The sequence below is a fragment of the Patagioenas fasciata genome, chromosome 3 (genome assembly GCF_037038585.1).
Source record: "Patagioenas fasciata isolate bPatFas1 chromosome 3, bPatFas1.hap1, whole genome shotgun sequence".
Taxonomy (NCBI): Eukaryota; Metazoa; Chordata; class Aves; order Columbiformes; family Columbidae; genus Patagioenas; species Patagioenas fasciata.
In genome coordinates, this window is record NC_092522.1 from 106,370,180 (window position 1) to 106,390,454 (window position 20,275).

At 39.0% G+C, this 20,275-nt stretch overlaps 1 long non-coding RNA gene and 1 pseudogene across 1 annotated transcript in view; both read right to left on the reverse strand.

Annotated features, from left to right (window-relative positions):
* The window catches only part of LOC139827763 (uncharacterized), a 29,307-nt gene extending 15,026 nt beyond the window's left edge, over positions 1 to 14,281 (reverse strand). The window contains exon 1 of the long non-coding RNA XR_011738690.1: positions 14,049 to 14,281. This is a non-coding gene — a long non-coding RNA (uncharacterized lncRNA). The remainder of the gene's footprint in view (positions 1 to 14,048) is intronic.
* Positions 14,282 to 16,840: 2,559 nt separating this feature from the next.
* On the reverse strand, positions 16,841 to 17,591 carry LOC136099623 (cytohesin-2-like; annotated as a pseudogene).
* Between the last annotated feature and the right edge of the window lie 2,684 nt (positions 17,592 to 20,275).

The window sequence follows — 20,275 nt, forward strand, 5'->3', positions numbered from 1 at the left end:
CTATCTGTAGCTATCATATATTTTCACTAGGATGTTATAGCTGTATATTTGCTGCATTCACTTCCAAGAAAATAAATGTATAAATATTAACATAGAAATGCATATTCCTCTGGTAATTTATCATTATTTCTCTCCTTTCAATTCACTAGTGATAAATACGTGCCAGTTTGAGGATTAAATAATGTATTTTTAGGGATTTTTTTTAAGTTATTTCCTACAGGTTCCCTGTAGGAATTAAACTGCGAGTATACAAAATATGAATATGCAATCAATCCAAGGATTTGTGGATCCTCATTTATTAGAACAGCAGGTTTCCTTACTGGGGCTTCAGAGCAAGTAATGGTCGGCTTTAGGTTTTTGCTTTTGAAGGAGTTTTCTCTCACATTTACAGGAAAAAACATCTTAAATCAGTATTTTCTTATTATATTAAATGACTGCTTCTGCCTTTTGAACGGAAAGGATTTAAATGGCAAAAGGCAGCACCATAAATGCAGAAAAAGACCTGTTGGTGATTTATTGCTATGGTGTCTCACTTGTGGGAAACTATGGCACTACACCATATTATTAGCCATGAGGTCTTCTAGATGTGCTCTTTGGAAGCAGCTTCTGCTTGTTTGCTCTGTCAGGTACTCTGCACCAGAAAAGTGTGACTCGTGTAAACAGAGCCAAGTGTCAGAGATCATCCATGGTGACGTGAACACAGGTTTTCTCCAATTTTTTCCCAAAAAGTGCTGGTTCAGCAGAGGGCACAGGAGGGGAAAGGTAAGGCAAGGCATGAGGGGGAATTTGCATAATCTTCCATGGCTGTTGTAAACTGAGTGGTATTAAGGCCTGATGTGGTTATAACAACATGAAGTGTCATGAAATGAATATAAGTAATACAGTTTTGTCATTACAATGCCAGACTCACTTTTCTGTCCCCACCAGCTCATTCTGAATGCAAATTTATTCATACCAAGCTCTTGTGAAGGAAGAATGTGATTTATTTTTGAATACGCAAGTGCCAAACTTAAGAGACGGGAGAGATATTACACAAAGTACGGTCAGAGGATATAGCTGTAATTAGCGAGGGAAAACAAAAGAAATCAAAATTATTTTTTTATTTGTGAAATCTTCCTATCAGTCAGTAGGAACCTTGTACTTCCATAAGTAACATGTACAGGCTTGGCATTGAAAATATTACAACTTGTGGAAGAGTTGATTAATTAAACCAGTGCAAACATTGAGTTGAAGGTACTTAAAACCATTCAAACTTGGTTTTAATTGAACAGGTCATAGAACCAGTTTGGATCTAGGGCAAATAATTTCTCACTCCAGACCTATTCTTCCAGGTCAGAGGGCAGTTTGTTGACACGAAAGGAGTAGGTGTGGTAGCAACTTGCTGCCTACCCTACTGCCAGGTCTGACTAGTAATCTATAGTGACTTTTTAGCCATTTCTACCAGCATTTGGAAGGAAAGCATGCTGTGATATGCACGCATGCATGGCTAACTTAGCCACCCAGGGGATGTGTGTATCTTGTCAGGTGCTCGGTGAAAGAGGCAGGACTCCAGAAGAGGCATTCCTCACTTGCCCTGCACTATGCATTCCTGCAATTTAATAAGTTGATGACTTGTCTCTCCCATTTGAAAAACAGTTAATAACTGATTCATTCACTAACATGTCCACAGACACACACACATGAACAAGATTATGTAAAAACATGGGAAAAAGCCCAAACTTGCAAACCGTCCTTTGTTTCAAATACTAATTGATGTTGCTAAGAGACAATAGTGTTGGTATCTATTGCATCATTTCCAAAGCCAGACACTTAAAGAAATTAATGGTTGAGAGCATTAAAAATCTCACACTCCCACATAATAAAATCTGAACATACAACTCCTATCAAATAGAAACAAACATACTACAACTCCTCCTCTATTCTGACCCTAAATCAATATTATCAGCCTGATTTTTCAGAAGTACTTAGTCTTAGTTCTTGCAGCTCTCTAATATTTCAAAAGGAATTCTTCATGATTGGCACTTCAGAAAAAAACAAGCTTTGTTTTCCACCAGCAGTCTAAATGAATGCATACCTTTGAAAGAGAACATGAAAATTATTTATGTGCACATTAATATTCTGTATTGATCAACCATATGTAATTTTACTATTATTTGATATTATGGTTATTCATTAAATGCCAGGTATATGATTCCAAAGGAATATCACTTATCAAATTTTAGCAAAATAACACATGACAAATTGACTACCAGATCTTTCTCAGTTAAACGCATCCCTTAAAAGAAAATGTTTGGGAGACGTTAATCTCATCTAATTTCCAGCCATCTGAAAGTTGAGCGCTTAACCTAAGCTAGTTACTTAAGTCCCTCTACAAACAATGGAGAAAGACTGTGATGGAGAGCAATTCATCCAGTCTATCCAAGACACCTATCTTAAAAATGGATGAATTGCCTTTTAGAGGAACCTATCTTTCTCCATTTACTATAAGAAGAACATGGACAAATAGCTTAGATGAAACTCCTAACTTTAGATGGCTAAATGTCATGAAGATGAATTCTACTCTAAATCAATATAATACAAATAATACATAAAAGCCACAATGCACAGGTCAGAGTTAAGGCAGTTGTGATGAAATATATATTTTCTTGTTCTTGGTAAGAAGAACACAGGGGGGTTGCATACCAGGAAACATCAAGATTTGCAAGGACCCTGAACTATCCATTTCCTTGGTTTCTATTCTGCTGGTTCTAAGAGAGTGGATAAGTAACTACACTGTTTATCACCGAAGTCTTTTCAAAGTCTTTTCATGTAGTTTTTCAAAAAAATGATCAAATGCTTGTTAAGTGTATGTGAGCAGCTACGAGTCCTGCAGCAAGAATAGCAGCACCTCTTGGATTACTTGCCAGTTATGCTAAATTCAGTCGCATCTTTCAAGGCATGGTAGTGATTGTGCTATCTGCTTTTCCTTTCAAAACAGTAATTTAAAATTTTAAAAAGTCACTTTTCTTCCACTGTAAGAAGACTAGAAGGCCTCTCTTCCCTCAGCTTCAATTTTTTTTGTATGAAAGAGGACTTGTCCACCAACAGTAGCTTGGTGCTTCACAGCTCTCTGCCTCACATGTTGAGATATTTTCCCCGCTCTGTCTGTCTCCTCCCTGAGACTCTCTTCCCACAGGGTTATCTCTCAGTCCCAACAGCCCGGCTGGTTGCCTCCTCCTCCCCAGTTTTGCAGCAAACAATGGACTAATGATGTAGCTTTTCAGAAACCAAGGAAGAAATGAAGCGATAACTTCAGGACAGTAAGTTAATAATCGCTGCTTGCAAAGGAAATCAGAATCGAGCTGGTCAGAGGAGCAGATCATGCAAAAGATGCTTTCAAAAGTGCCAGTTGTTTTACTGGATCCCAAAAGCTTATATTACAGCCTCTGTAAACCTAGTCAACTTCCTTCTAATCCTTAAAAATTTAAAAGTGTTTATTTCTGTTGTTGTATTAACTGTTCAGAGGTTAAAAACCCCAAAACTTGAATTCTAATATTTCTAACCAAAACCGAGATTGTAAACAAAATTTATTTAAAAAAGAAAGTGTGGATTGGGCAGAGAGATGTAAAATATTATAATTATAATTGGTTTTAGTGTCCCCTGTGTAGCAGTTTACTCCACGCAGGTACTACCATTCTTAAAAGTTTTACTCTGCCCACTCCAAATGTAACTTTGGCATAGCGGTTACTGTTTGTTCAGCAAATACATCTCTGTGTGTTTTTCAAATATACTAAATACACATAGACTGTGGGTAAATATTAAGAAACAGTATAAATAATAGACCAGAATGGCCTTGACTACATCCTTTTCTGAAGGAGATTTGTTGCAAATTGAAATTTTGACCATCAAGAAACTTCCCAACAGCTGCTTAAAGAGGAACTTCTTCAAAAATCAGGAGTATCCAGAGAAAACTCAGTAGTCAGGGCAATACTGCTCAGCATAGCACATTGAAAGACAATGCTACTAAAAGGGCAAGACAAATATAAACCAGTGAAATCAAGTATATTTTCTAAAACTTTGCTACCCCTGTAAGTATCCTGAAAGCAATTGATAGAAAGCCTGGTTAAATCATACTGAAATCACGTTCACTGAAGATGGAAAACACGTCTTTGATTATCTACTCCTGTTCTCTCATTAGGGATGATCTGAGAGGGTTCCCATCCTCTGTGTGGAAGTTATTTTTGCCTGATGCCAAGGCAAAGGTGACAGAGCAGACACGCAGCCAGCAAGCACTTGGCAGCCTGGGCAGGCTGGGCAATAGCTCCTGCTCAGCTGAACCCCTTCCAAGGGAGGCTCTTTGGCAGGCCCGTGGAGCAGGACAAGCATCACCACGTTGTCCCAGTGATGTTTAGTAAAAGGAATTTAGTGTTACATTCACACCACTAATATAACCAAATAATTAATAACACATACATGGACTAATGAAGACCAAAAAAAACGAGAAGCTCTGCAAATTTCTAATCTGAAACCTAAGAAAATCTCATTAATTAGATTTAATGACATTAAATATTTAAAGTTTCTTTCTGTTTAACTTTTTTTTTTTAAAAACATGTCACTTTGTACTGTATATCTTTTCTTCTTCAAATTATCATCAACTATTATAACAAAAAATCTTGGATTGAATTGGCAAAACCCCTTCCTGCTAGAGACACCACTGATTAATTTGTCCCAATATCTGATCCAATTCATCACATTGATTAAAAAATTCTGTTTAGGTCATCATTGGAAATATTTCTACTGTTCACTTTTATAGCACATTAAAACACAGTATCTCAGAGTATTCGGAAACATTAATGAACTTTCACAGCTCAGGTACTAAATAGGAAGCTATATCCCCAATTTAAAAAAAAAATAGGTAAACTGTGTGACATAATGACAAGCTTTGGTCAGGTACCAGTTGCTCTACTCAATATGGGAGTAACTAGATGAAATTCTCTGACCTGTTTTATGCAGAAAGATCAGACAAGATGATCTAATGGTCCTTGATGGCTTAAAAATCTATAGAACTGCCAAATGACTTCTGCAAGGCCACAGGGTGAGTAACTGAGAGCTACTCAACTGTACCTATCAATAGGAAACAATTACATGGCTACTATGTTCTCCTCTATCGGTATAAATACCAAAAATAGAGCAGGAAATAATTTACTAAGGGAGAGTTCTTGGGTTATTTTAATTATCATAAACTATTTCCGGGCTCATTTTTCTTAACGAGCAAGTCTAGTGGTTAATTGTTAATATTAAAGTTTTGTTAAATCCACTCTATGATGGAATAAAACCATTTCAACTTTACTCAAAGAAGAGATGTCCAACATAAGAAATAATGAAGTACATATCTGGAAGTATAATCCCACCATTTTAGAAAGCTCTGCAGTACAGTATAAGAGTAAAATATCTTAAAAAAAAATATGGGAAAGCATGGTCCCTAATGCTTTGGACTGTCTGATGTTCCGACAAAGTCAGACCTCTAACAAGGTCACCATGAAAAATAAAAGCACTGAAGAGTAAGAGAATGAAATAGTTAAGAAAATGTAAATTAGCATTTTTACTTTTGATCTTTATGAGAACTTGGTATTGACTATCATACTCTATCTTTTACAATGAAGTCCTAACAACACAACTCACCTACTTTGAAGGACTATATTGGATCAAAGTGTTGAACTGGATAACCAACTTGCAGTTATTCTCACTGTAATGTCTCCCAGCCTCTCAAGAACTCACTTGCAAATTCACTTTATAATACATATATTTAATGCAGTTTGTCCTAGACAGATTGTTTCAAATCTTTGCCCCTATTTTCAAACCTTTCATCAAAGAGAGCAACATCAGAAGATGCCATTATGTAATCCTCTGTTGTATGCACTTCTGCTTTCAAATGGAGTCTTGCATATGCCATTATAACTTATTTTGCCTATGACATATAGCTATATGGTTGTGATTCTCCTTTTGCTATTATCAACTATCTAGGAATCCTATTTTGGTGTGCGCTTGCACAAAAGTTGGGGTGATAAAAATACTATATTGCCATTGGAGAACCAGTTGTTGAAGAAGAAATAATGCTCAATGCACCTTGCAAACAGCCTGCTTGAGCCCAGTTGTGTTTGAAACCCATCCCTCTCCAAAGCTGACTCCGTGCAAGTCTTTGCAGAGGGCACAGTTGTCATCCCAGCATTGAAAAAGAGCAGCTGCAAAGAGACCGCAGCCTCTATTTGTCTGTTAAGTGACGGATTGCTATTCAGAGCTGTCAAAAGGACACTGTGCCTGAGATTCCCCGCCTCTGCTGAGAGGACATGGTCTGTTGTCCTCCCTCCCCACACATTGAGGGTAGATTAACTTTAGAAATAAAATATAGCTTCTGAAGTCATTGAAGGCAAGATGTTTTATTAGGTCCAGTGATTAGTTTTAGGTCATCATTAGTTTTTTACAGTGTGCAGCAAGAAATATTGTAATGAAGTTGCCATCATTTCTAGATTTTTACAGACAGCTGTCACAGAAAGGTCAGGAATTGTTCCAAAGCACAGGACAACTTTCCATGGAGAGGTGAAAGCCAGTGAGGCAAGCAAGGTTCATTTATTTAGGGTTTGAGCTCAGTAAGTGATATTAACATTTTGCAAGGGTTTTACTGAAGCAGTCCTACCAATACCAGAGGAAAAGTCCCATTCTCAGTCCTCCCTCATCTCAGCGGCTGTGTTGGACCCCCTATCAGCAGCCTCACCAGCCTTCATGTTTTCACTCAAATCATGGAACAGATCAGATGATACAGGAGTTTTATTATTATATTATTTTAGGATATGACAACTATTAATATTTTTTTGTATTTACAAGCTTGTGAAATTTCATCTGTCAGTAAAATGTCTTCCAACTCCTGCTATCGACACCAGGATCAGGCCGAGCCTGTTCTCAGAAGCTTGGCTGCCAGATCCATTTAAAGTTTCAGGGTGAAAGTGAGGGTAAACCAGTGAAGATGGATGCCAGTCTTTGTTATTTGCAATCAGACAGAAGACAGGATGCCATCAGGGAAGCTAATGGTCCGTTAGCTACTCTGTGAGGGCCAGGCAGGGGACAGGAGAATATGGACATGCCAGAGATGGTGGGAGCAGCGGGGAGGGAAAATGCATTCAGTAACAGGACAGCAAATTGAGTGAGACTAATGTATGGACCAGGAGGGATGCAGCGGAGGGGCAGACAAGCGTGAAGAGGAGGACATGGAGCCAGAGTGCAGGCGAATGTGCTGTAACAGAGGGGAGGAAAATGCCAAGTAGGAAACTGTGAGAAGAGCAGGAAGTATGGAGGTCAAGCAGTGCCGTGGCATGGGAGCTACGTGAAAACGTGCAAAGAAAATTCAAGCAGGTAGCTGCTCCCACTGCAGGGATAGAGAAATCTGAGTCTCAGGGGTTCCTAGTAGATGGAGTCTCTTGGATCAGTGAGCTGAGAGGCTTCTTTTCTGCATGGGTTTTTAAGGATAAACTTAAAACCTGCCAAACTACCACAGACAGGGAAGAGAAGATGGGATAAAGAAGGAAATGGGAGCTTCTCACTAATGCTAAAAAAGAGAGAAAAAAGGGAAAAAAAGGAAATTTTATTTAGAAATAAAATGGGAAGCCCCTTTTGATTTTAAGTAGACACAAATGAGGGGGCTCAAGCTCATTGTGTTCAAAAGCTTGGATATGGTAAAGCTACACTGACCTTAAAGTTATTGACCCTTTTGGAAACTTATTTTTTACAGATAAGTCATCACTCTGAGAACTGCAATTGGCAGGCTTTGTTTCAGAGCTATCATTATGGTATATAAACCAATACAAACCAATTAAGTAATTGCCATTGTTGTCTTTTTAGGAGCTCACCTACATGCACTTACACAGGATAGTTGTACATTAAATTAAGCCAGATGGATTTCTAAGGTTAGACAGTCTTCTTCATTCTGTTACATGAAAAAAATCACTTCCAGGACCCTTCTCTGGAGTTTCAGAGATTGAATGGTGTCAGAGTGTGTTTAATATTGTACAGTCCAGCGGCTGCCAAGATTTATCTTCTAAAGGTTTGCCATAGTGTACTGCTGTTTTACAGTCCAGCAACTTCCAAGGTTTATCTTTTTGCAGAAACCTGTATAAAACTTACAGCATCTTGGACAACTTTGATAGGAAGCATCCATAATCACTAATAATCTTCATTGCTTTCACAGCACTTGTCACCTTTTACTTTGTAAACGCATTGTGTCAGAGTCCCCCAAGAAGGGTGACAAAACTTCTAGACTGATGGAAAGCATTGAATAGGTTTGTGGGCAGATGGTTTGGAAAAAGCTGTATTTTTTTAATAACTTTTCAAGTTGTGATCCATGGATTAAAAAGAATAGTTTCTGTGGAGGTCCTGCCGAACTAGCGAATTGGTTTGTGCCCGGGAGAAAAGCCTTAAACACCATGTACTCTTGTTCTATGGCACCGTGATTCAAGTAGAAACCTGATGGAAGGCCACTGCATCTTCCTCTGTCAAGGGGAGATAATGAGCATGAAGAGTTGGGAAAGCTTTTGTTCTAGATTTTTCTCCCTTTAGGCAGACCTGTGCCTCCACAAAAGGGGAAATAATCTGCACTAAAAGCAGGTCTGGTGTAGGATGTCCTTCAAACACAGGAAAATGGAAAAGAAATGCTGAGCCACAATCAGATATCTGTTCTGTTGTTACAGTCCAGATATACTTTCCAGTCCTTGGGACAGAATTTTTACTTTGTAGTAAAGCCAAAAATTAACTACTTTATTAATATCCATTTTTAAAAATTCAGGCAAATGGATTTTCAGGACTTTGCATTTATAGTATGTACAGCACATAATCATTCTAAGATAGTTATCATGACAGTTTTGAGTTTTCTAGAACGGCTATTTTCTAAACATCTACAGAAAATTAAAATTACACACAAGATATACTTCTTACTGTGTTTATTTAGTAATTCATAAACCACTGGTTTCATTCCAGTTAAAGAACAATCGGAATGTTATGGACTTCTCACAGTCTATTAGTCAGGACGTTACCAAATAACTTCCAAGACAGTAAAACTTGAACTTGTCAGCTCTGTTAAGTGGTTTAGTAGAATCATTTCAAATACTATAACTTGTCCATGGAAATATTTTTTCAATATTTTTATCAAAGCAAATATAGGATGCCACAATATGTGTTTTTATTCATGCACCTGCTACTGCTGCTCTGATTTGATTCTTGTAAGCTTTGTTCTGCAATGCCTTAATGGAAGGTTCAAAACATAAGCTTCACGAATATTAGCTGAGCAGTGAAGAAAGAAGAGCTCATGAACACTGTTCATTCTGAGACCATACACAGAATTTAAAAAGCCCAGACATCAAAGTAGCCCTGCTTAGTGTACAAATTAGTGAAATGTTTCTCTGAGATCAGCCCACAGACAATAAATGCAAGGACATTTCTCTTCTGAAAGTTGGCAAAAGGCAAAATGAGGATAAAAAAGGCAATATCATTGGAAATTACCAAAAGTCTTAATACTTCATAGATCACCTAATTATATCAACCTATGAGCCTTTTGTTATATTTTCTCTCCCCTGTCCAGTTGAGGAGGGGAATGACAGAGCAGCTTTGGTGGGCACCTGGTGTCCAGCCGAGGTCAACCCACCACAATAATCTCAAACTTGCAGTTGCCTGTAGCTGCAATCTGTCCGTCATTGGTGAAAGGAGTCACGTGAAAGAAGGATCAGCGTTAACAACGCGCGTGAAGGGTTTGCTGAATCTTCCTGCTCATTAGTGCCACGTGAGAGGGTGGCCAGTTGTAGAACTGATGCAAAGTTGGATGTTCACTGAGGGGTATCAGTACAAGGTACTGAGACTTGCAACAAGGATCTCAATCATTATAGGCATTTCTAAAACACAGATGCAAGATGCAAGCCTGCAAAAGACAGATTTTTCTATGTGACTGTCTGCATGAACAAGTCAGGCCTCCTCGGAGAGCAGAGAAACAAAACCAGCTTACAGCAATAAGGTATATGGTGTCATTGTCCTTTATGTGACTCCCTCTGTTCCAAGCAACTAAAGACACCTCTGAGGAAAATGAACAGTCCAAGATCCTTTTGCAATAAGGCAAGGTATGTATTATTGTTTGAAGTTCATGCCTCAAACTACATGTAGAAGTCTTCATCATCGTAGAAGACAGATATCCTTGACCATGAAGGAAAGATTTAATATCCAAAATATATGGGTTGGTTTGTCCTAACAACACTTCAGCTGCAGTCCTTCGTATTTAACCATTGTCCATTAGTTTCTACTAACTCAGCCTATATGAAATCCTTTTCTTTGAAGTCTGCTGCCAACTCATTAAATGTTCCAAACTTTCCAGTACATGGATTTATGAGCAATTAAGAGTTTCTCAGACTATGTATTCAGGAAATATAGCTCATTATCTGCTGCAAAGGCATTTGGCCAATTTAAGGAGATTCTTCAACAGAAAATTTGTTGTTTCCTAACAATGTTGCCCAGTCTCTTTAGATATTTCGTCCTGAACACTTTTTTTCATACCCTACAATGCCTCTAATCTGAACAGCTATTCCACTGAAAAAAAATTGTTATATTTTACCTTAGTATCTTCAAACGGTAAATTTACTGAGCTCATCTAATCGCTCTGATATAATGGATGGAAAAAATCCATTGTCTGAGTGCAGGTCTTGAGACATATATTCAGACAAATGTTTTACCTTATTGCCCTTTTCCCCTTACTCCTGGCAATATGTACACAGTATGTTCGTGTTAACGTATTTTCTCCAAAATCCAAGGTCCTGCAGTTCTTTCTGCCAACTCTGCCATTTGTTCGAAATCTCTATTCTTAAATAGCAATTTTCATTTTATACCTACAGGAAATGGATTTGAGTGCGCCACTATATAAAAAGTTAGATTTTCTGAACCTTTCATCTTCTACTCCTTGGATAATTTTCCTACTTGTGCTCAAGTAGTGTCATTTCTATTGAAAGACTGGTCTTTTGAAATTTGTCACTGGGTGGTTCTCTAAATTTTATTAGCAGTTTCTAACAGTACCTTTTATTTACTGGACAATTCTTCAGTGCTTTAAGTAGCTAGTGCTGTACCAAGGCAATCTGACAAGCAGTTTTGAAAGATTTATTTTGTGGGTGCAATTTTTTGTGAATGGACTTGCTGTTCAGACTATGTTCAACGCTGTTCGCAAAAGCATCACAGATAAGGTTATCTGAGTTAAGGTCTGCAGGAAACCATTTGAAATAATGCTGGACACCAGCCAGGACCAGCTCTCAGCTCTCTGATATGAGCAAAAGATCAAATCATCATGCAAGGCAAATAGCATGTACCTACTTGGTCAAGCACAAATCTCAGTAAAGTTATTCATGTACGTAAATGTTTGCCGTTTCAAATCCCATTCTTGGTGAATGCATTTACCACGCTTATCCACAGTTCTTGGTAAAATTCTCTGAGATCTTAACAAAAAAGCAAAAGATACACAAACCTATTTTTGGCTTAAATTACCATTAAACTATTTATTAAATTATTTTCTTACTTGCTTCATGAAAAAAAAATCAATCAGATTTTTAAGGCTTACTCTTTGTAACCCTTGAACTATTGCCTGATTCTTCCTTAGAAAGCTGGTGAAAAATGTCATTGTATATATGTATATATGTTGACCAGTACCTATATTTTAACTTCTTCTAACACTATGCAAGACCACCTTTGGTTTCCCCAGAGCTACTGGTATCTATAGGCAAGATGATTATCTATAATCTTCAAAAAAATATGTCAAATTTTTCATTTCATCAGGGTTCCATTGTGCACAGGCAACTCACCACAGTTGCTTTAAAAGAAAAAACAAAAGAGAGAGAGAGGAAAATAGAGTATAAGTTAATCTATTCATAGGCATCAATTCTGAACTGCATTTTCAAAAATAATAAGTGTTTCACAGTTTATTGTCCTTCTATAGATGAAACAATGAGCATGCTCACCATCAGAAGCAACTCCTAACTTCCTAACTCTAAAGACTATTGATAAGCAGTCCTAACAGCATTTCAGAAATCTCAGTGATTGTGCTGTCATATATATACCTTATATATCTTATATACATATTGACATATCATCTAGATGTATATGAGTATAGGTGAATATCTGTATATGAAATATGTCCATATACATGTGTATATATGTGCATATATATGCAGAAAATCAGAAACATCAAATGGTCATAAATGGACTCCCAGCCCTCTGCAGCATGCATAATATAGGGCCACCACCTTTCAAACATTTCCGTTCTAGAGAAAAATAACATTCTGTATATAAAATATTCCCCTTCAAGGTAGATTTTCTTAACAACCCTATTCACTCAAAGCTCCTTGCCTCACAGTAAGATCTTTCAATTTCACTTCAGATTAAAGAAATGAACCAGTGAAAGAAAAAACAAAATGCACCTTTACACAGCCCTTCTATTCATGTAACAGGGATACCACCCACAAACACTGTCAACAGTCTGGCATCCTGTCCCACACATTTCTATCGTGGAATATGCATTAATAAAAAGCCCTGGTACCAAATGACAGCACGTAGCTAAAGCTCCCACACCAATCATGTTTTTAAAGGAATTTTGTTTTGTGTTCCCAAATTGAATCCTTTGAAAACATGCCAGAAAGGTGAGATACATTTTTTTTCACTTTTTTTCTCTTCTGGCTCTTAATTACCCCTCCCTGAAAGGAATAGACATCAAATGGCAGAACACAGGGAACTTTCAATACAAAACTGAAACCTCTCATGACCGAGATTTTTAAGGGACAACATTTTAGCTTAAATTATCTGGGATAGACACAACTTTTGAGCGTGCAAAGGTAAAACCACTGGCAGAGCAGCTGCCTGATGACAGACACACGCTCAAGAGCCACCCACATACCACTACCTTCAGAGGAAAACTCGCTCTAACAAGTGAAGGTCAGCTAAAACGTTTCCTCTTCTCGACCCGCTGTCATACCGTGACAAACAGTCTTAATTGTGACATTTTTGATGCATATGAAGCAACAATGGCCTAGATTAACTCTAACTGCTGCACTCCAAAGGGGTTAGTATCCTGGAACTTCATTTCTGCAGAGAAAACTTCAGCCTTTGCTGTACAAAGCAAAATGTAGTTAAGAAATTTAGGGGTTTCATTCCAGTTAAGCAGAAGTGCAGCACTCTGAAAAACATGTTCACTGCAATCTGAGCGCTTAAGTAATATAATTACGTCAATGCTTACCAAAGAATAATACAGCATGCATCTATTTTCCGCATCTCTCTGTCACTGTACCCTGTACCTTTGGTGATCTGCATAACTATTGGCTTTATCCCATTTGCCTGCTAAGCCCTCTCAAACAATTACACACTTCAGTTATTTTAAGTAAAATAGATTTGTCACAATTCCTCTCACTCTCTTTGCTGTTGCTGAACAATGGCAGGTGCGCAAAGGCAAGAAACTGCTTCAAGCCCCATCTTGGCTCCACACAGAACACATGGAATGAAAATCAAGAGACGGAGCCAGATGCCGCAGAGGTAACATCCTCTTTCCTTTATCGTCTCATCTCATTCCTCAAGGCAGCCAATCTCCTATATCCCCTCCATGCCAGTGACAGTAATCCTGTACGAAGCAGTGTCACCATAGAACCATTAAAGGGAAGCAGCCGTAGCAATAATGCTCAAGGTGCCTTGCCTATCTTTCCTTTTAAAAGGATCAAACTTTGGGACATTCTGGGAAATAAAAATGGTTAGATGTGTTCTGTGAAATTGCATCTTTTTCAGAATAGGAAACAGACAGAGACTGTGCTACTGGCAACCTTTCTGATTAAAAAAAATCATGCTGGTAATATTACAGCAAAAGATTACAGACAGTTATGTACATGTATACAAGCACACAAACAGATAATTGAGAAATCAGAACTACATAGTTGTTTTTTTTTCTTTTAGAAAGTAACACATGAAAAGGTAGCATGTAAAAACCCCAGACAAGTAGTCCCTAGAAACCCCCACACCTGATAAGCCGCAGCTCCCATCTGCCATCCTCCTTGCTTTTCGCAGTGCAGTTTTCTTTGTACAGAAATAGGGTATATTAGTGTCATCATCAGATCCAAGCACACTGTTGGGATTTAGATAATAATGCAACTGATGCCTCTTTGGGCTGTCAGCGTGAATGTGTGGCACACTGATGTGCAGACACGTACAGAGACAGCGCAATGTCAGAGGCATGGGCAAAATGTGTGCCTGAGCACTGGCCTCTCCCAGTTTGAACCCTCCATGGGTTCCTATAAATAACCATATTCTGACAAATAACACACATGATGCTTTGCATGCTCAGACAGTTAAACTGACAGTAGCACAATTGCTGAAAGTGCCGTGTGAGGAGTGTACCACCAGCTCCTACCCCAAGCCATTAGACATTGGTTCACAGATTTTGCAGGTCCCACTTGCATCGGCAGTGCAGATTTTAAACTCGTCACCTCACTTCCAGTGACACCTCAAGGCTGGGTGCCCCAACGCTCTCTCACAGCTGGGAGCAGGGCACCATGTCCCTGTCCCAGCTCCGGCTGTTCCAGGCTGCTCCCTGCGGCTCCTACAGCCACCCTCAGGACCTCCAGTGGCTTTTCCTCCAGATTCTTCGTCTTTTCGCTCCTTCTTCTAAGAATATTCCAGCTGCTGTTACTGTTCCACATGAGCCCTTGTAGCCTGCTAAGCCAAGGCCAAACGGCCCCTTCCCATATCTCCCTTCTCCTGGAGATGTCTATGGGCCTTATATAGAGTACCACAAAGAAACTTCAGTTTCTGAGGCCACCAGTCACCAAGATCAGCCTCTGGGTAGACGACCTTCTTTTAATATCCATTTGTATCTGTTCCAGTGGCAAATTTTGTCCTTTGAGACAACTTACCAGAAGCACCTTTGTCTAGATAAAATACTAGAACTCAACACTGGTCTCTATAAATATAGACCTCAACTGCTCATGTATCTTCTTTAACAAGCATGACCATTAAGGTGATAAGATCTTAAAGCTTAAACAACCAGAGGACAGCTTATCAGAACACGCTGAATGACATATTTCCTGTCAGCTAAAACCTATTTCCCACCCCTGTGGAACACAGCCGAAAAGATCCTAATTCCTATGAAAATATAGGTATATACTTTTGTGAATCACTTCAGAAATGCACCAGAGAAAAATGTTTCCACTAAATATTTTCTCAGAAAGGTTCAGCCAGATCATTCGCCTATGAAAAAAGATGTTTAACTGTAGTCAGTGAAGAGGCAAATTCAGCCACAATACATTTAGTGCTTCTGTTAGATTCAGGGAGGAACATTCTCAACAACTCAACAACTCTAAATAGTTTAATTCTTTCTAACCTTCCCACTTAAAATACAAGTTGTGTTTAATTATTTTCACTTTGGGGAAAAGTAATAAATTCTCAGCTCCCCAAGGAATTATTTGGTTGGACCATCAATTTAAGAGGCAGGTGACCTCAACACTTACAACTAGACTAGCAAGACAATCAAAACAGCTACTTCACTTAGGTACTGCCAAAGCTCAATTCACCCAAAAAAATCATTGCAAACACTAAATACGGAGGTAAGGGGGCCATGATGGTTTCTTCTGCCTGGGCTTACCTTCTCCCAGTGGGAAGTATCCCCAGCAGCACTGCCACTGGCCAAGTGACAACATGCACTAACAGGGAGGAGATCTACACCCTTCTCAAGGGTCCTGAGGAGAACCAAGTGTACCACTTCTCACCTCGTTACAGACTGTGATTTCCAACAGGGACTCTACATACACACCATCCTGACAATGCTTTAAAAGAAGCCTTAAGGGACAATTTATGGCATTTTATATTACCCAACTCCTGTATTTAAAAATAAAGAGTGTGAAAGAATCCACATGGAAGAAAGTGGGTCTCTGTCCCTTCCATCTGAATGTGCTCAGCTCTTCGCTTCTGAGCCCAGCTCCACATCTGACCACTGTCTGGATCTCTGACTTCTGCAGATTTGCTTCCACTGTGTCACAACTGCTGGGAAGCAGCAAGGTAGTTCCTTCTCCTCTAAACATAATAAACTGCTGGTGAATACAAGTTTGTACAAATTTGATCCCATGACAGGGGAAAACTGAACAAAAGGCAAGTGGCTGTCAGCATGACCTGTGTCCCAAGCGGACAGGGATGCGGAGTTTGGACTCCACAGAAGTGCTGGTTCTACAAGCTTGCTCTGTGCAACTCCCTGCACAGCATGTGATCCAGAAAACTTGTTAGTTAATGCTGAGTCCTTTCTTTGGGAAAGTGGGAAATTCATGACACCTAATTTAGGTGGAGTTTGTTTACTACTGTGGGCAAAAATACATGAAAACAAAGTAAACCTATGTTAGGGACCCAAAAGCAGACAGCTTTGATCTTAACCTCATAACTCGCTAGCATTCCAAGTCTCTTTTTTCTGTTCCTCCAGCTGATAAGCAGAACTTGATACTTGGTGTTGTTTTCTATTTTTATTTTTCCTATCTTCACAGTTGTCCAATTCCTTCTGAACCTTACTCCAGTCACTCCTTTCACTAACAGTGATATTCAGCTTTGTTTATTCAGCAAAACTAAAGTGTACCCAAGCTTTACATTTTGAGGTATTTCAGAGTACCAGGAAAATCAGATGTGACCTAGAAGCTACCTTTGAGGAGTTCTACCACCTGCCTCCATTTTTTGCAGTCAGAGAATGGCAGAATGGCTGAGGTTGGAAAGGACCTCTGGAGGTCATCTGGTCCAATCCCTCTGCTCTTCTCTGTACTAAACAGTCCCAGCCCTCTCAGACTTTCCTCATTTGTGAGGTGCTCCAATGCTTTAAACATTTTTGTGGTCCTACACTGGACTCTCTGCAAGAGTTCCATATCTCTTTTGTACTGAGGAGCCCAGAACAGAATCGTAGGATCATAGAATACTTTGGGAATATGTTGGGGTTGTGTAGACAAGTGTTGATCATGATAACAGTGAAGGAGAGGACATAGCAGGTGTCTGTGCACTGGAAGATGCTGGGTTTGCAGAGACAGTTGCGCTGGGTGAAGGTCTCCATCATCCAGTCAATCTTCTGTACCTCCCTCGGCAGCTGGAAACTCCATAGGAATTGTCCCAGTGATTGTACCAGGTTGAAGTTTGTGAACTCATGGAGATCCATGGAGGTGTGTAGCACCCCAATATTGAACTCTTCTCTCTCACTCAGGTAGTTGCTGATTACCATTTTGTCGAGAACCTCACCCTCATAGAGAAAGCAGGCAATGATCTCGTCCATGTGTCACAACAGCTCATTCTCCACTAGCAACTGGATCCCTTTTCGGGGTCCATGTTGAATTTATTGTGGCCCATACCCATTTTTTGGTTATCTGGAGGATTTTGCTGCCATCATTGGCCTCCAGCCCCTCAGCCTTGCTCATGGCCTCACTCAGCTCCTCCCGCAGCTGCTGGATCTCCACCAGCATCTCCTGCTTGCTCTACTGGATGCTCTCTACCTCCAGCCAGACCTCCACCATCGGATCGGGGTGTACATAGACTCTGTCCGCCATGGCAGCGGGGGCAGCTGCTTGCAATGGGCTGAAGCAGCCCTGTTTACTCTTCTCGTTTCCTCTGCTCTCCGCTTTGAGTGAGCTCCCCCCACATCACCACCACAGCCAAACAGGGCACTGTACTCCAGGTATAGCCTTACCAGTGCTGAGTAGAGGGGAAGGATCGCCGCTGCGATTGCTTATACAGACCTTACTTTATCCATCTTAAAATTCTGGATTTCCACATCTTTTTCAGTTTAATTAATAACTTTCTGTCACATAATTTAATGCAGTTCAGAAGAGAACACAGGAGGATGAGGATGGTCATACTGATTAGACTGAAGGTGTATCTGTCAACAGTAAGTATCTATGAAAGAGAATGAAAATGGGGTGAGTATACAGTGTTACTTCCCCCAAAGTGTCTCAATACCTCCATAAACGTACAGCTCAGAGACTTCCTAATCAGAATAGGTGTCTATATATTTAATAGCCTTGAAGAGGCTTTTCTTCAATGAATTTTTCTGATTGCTTTATGAATTTACATACGCTTCAAGCATCAACAACATCCTCTATCAAAGAGTCCTTCAGATGAAGTGTGGTAGATTAGATCAACTGTGTTTTCCGTGTCTAAAAATAAGCTGGTTTGCCAGGGATGGACAGCAGACTGATCTGGCCAAATTTATCTTCAGTAAACCTTTTTGCCTCTTTACCTTCCACTCACCTCCATGTCTTCAATTTTTCCTTCCTTTAACACAGCCAAAAGTGCCTGTTCACGTTAGATCACTTTTGCTGCCTGCATAAATGTAAGAGCTTTCTTTGCTCTTTTTAAAACTCCTCATACAACTGTACCCCGATCAAAAATTTTTTACAGGCTGGATCACAACCAATCCCACTTCTGACTGTGCATCAGGTCTTTCAGAACATGAAGCACATTCAGCTCTTTGAATTTTGCTCTCACCACACATATAGTAACTTCATTTTCATCCTTGCTGATAACTAGTTCGAAGAGCAGCGGAACTGCTGAATTCTGGTCTCCTATTGCTTTGTGGAGCCCATTGTTAAGATCCCATGATTGTTTTCTGATGTCTAATAGGTGCTGACCATGTTGCAGGTTGGGAACATTCATATGAGTTTTTGATTTTATCCAGTCATCTATTATCTTTGACAGTTCTGTTCTCCCCCCAAATGTGGCTGAAATCCACTGGTGGATTTGAAAGCTGTCTCACAGACAGCTGGGGTGAGGCGCAGGATATAGAGATTTCAGCATTTAGGGTTTTTTTGTAAATGTAGCATACTTTTGACTACTATAACCAGTAATACCTTCCATCATTACAATATTGTTTCTTTCTTGAATTACAGACAAACTATTTGTGTTTCATTAATGCTAGCACTTAGATGGTGGACTTTCTGCAAAGGCTGAAGTTTATACACCCTAGAATTATAACCTGGAACATTTGGAAGGGTTAGTCTTAAAAACTTTAAAATCAAAATTAAAAAATAAAGATTTATATCTTGTACACATATCTGATCAAATATGAGGGTCATTTTCTCATGGAACTAATATAGGAAATGCTAAATAAATTTTGTAAAACATTCTAGCTGCTAAGAACAATTCTCTTATTTATGTCAAAGCTATATCAAACTCTAACTATTACTTAACTGTAAGACTTAATCTGGCTTTAAAGTATATGTTGCCAAGAACTGCTAGAAAATTGGTCTAATTGAGTATAATTATTAAAAATGTTTACTTTATTCCCTCTGTAGTCTTGTGACCAACTCTAGCTAATTTATGTGTCCATCCTTGGGTAAAGGATAGGTTGAAATGAAAGTACTTCAGCACACCATCTGCAAATACAAAGTACTAGTATGCCATAATGCTAGTTCTGCTAAGCAGAGCAAAATAAGCCCAATTTTATTCCTATTCACAGAGGATAGTGAGCAGATGATAGTCCCAAGGATTCATTCTGCATTTGGTTGTTAAAATGATGTTTTATTCCTTGATAACCGACAAAGCCATTATTTGTGAGTTTTGAGTCATTATTTGTGTGTTACTGAAAGTTAATCTTTCACCCACTGCTATATTAGCCTAAAATGATAAAAGCTTTTGATTATTTCTTCATTCACTCCTTGATATTTCTTAAAAGCCAAATTATTTTATATCTTTATGGAAAATTCCTGCATAGCTGTGGGTGGGAGGAAGGAAGCTTATTAAGTAATTCTGAATTCATTTTAGCAAATCTCCCTTTGCTACATAGAAGCATATTTATGTTTTTAATTAAAAAATAAAGAGGCTGTAAATTGTTGGTCAACTTTGCAATGTTGTGCCGCCTCCCATTAATGCAAATACAGAAGATATATTTCATAAAGTAAATATACGGAGCAAGGATTCATGCGGCAGGCTGATAGTCTCTCTTTTACAGTACCTAGCGCAACACAGCTATAACCTAGCTGATGTCTCTCAGCTCTACAGTAATATAAATATTAATAAATTCCACCAGTTAAAATGTGACGTTCAGAGAAGGATTACTAAACAGGTACTTACATAAGCATTATCAAAGAGTTGTACCTATTTTATATAACTGATCAGTCATTAAGCACAATAGGAGGAAGAACAATACACAGGAGACTTGCATGGCATTTTGCTTTTTTATATGTAGACTAGCAACTTGGATAGTATTCAGAAGAGACACAAAAATTATAATAAT